We start from the raw sequence: 350 nt of genomic DNA, 5'->3' as shown, positions 1-350 counted from the left end.
TGTTATCACATGACTAGCTGCATCGACGCCCCGTGACCCGGAAGCACCCTCGAGGACTTCCGCGGAGGAGGGAAACCGGATATGGGGAAAGGAGCTGGGGAAAGGCCTGGGCGGGACTATCGAGAGGCCTCTCCCAAGGACGAATGGCTTGCTCAAACACTTCCGGAAGAAAAAGACGTGGGGCAGGGAGCGAAAAACCGTGCGGAGACGAGAGGTCGTGGAGCGCGGGGCAGCCTGGGATTTGTAGTTCGTGATCCTGCGGGTCTCGCTCCGAGCGGAAGTGGCTGCGGAAGGCGGGCGGAAGACGCGCTTGCGAGGGGCGGGATCTTGTACCCCGGCGGCAGCTGTGG

This window comes from Sorex fumeus, unplaced genomic scaffold, assembly GCF_029834395.1.
Source record: "Sorex fumeus unplaced genomic scaffold, SorFum_2.1 ptg000122l, whole genome shotgun sequence".
Taxonomy (NCBI): Eukaryota; Metazoa; Chordata; class Mammalia; order Eulipotyphla; family Soricidae; genus Sorex; species Sorex fumeus.
The sequence above is the reverse complement of the archived record's forward strand: the minus strand, read 5'-3'. Positions refer to the sequence as shown.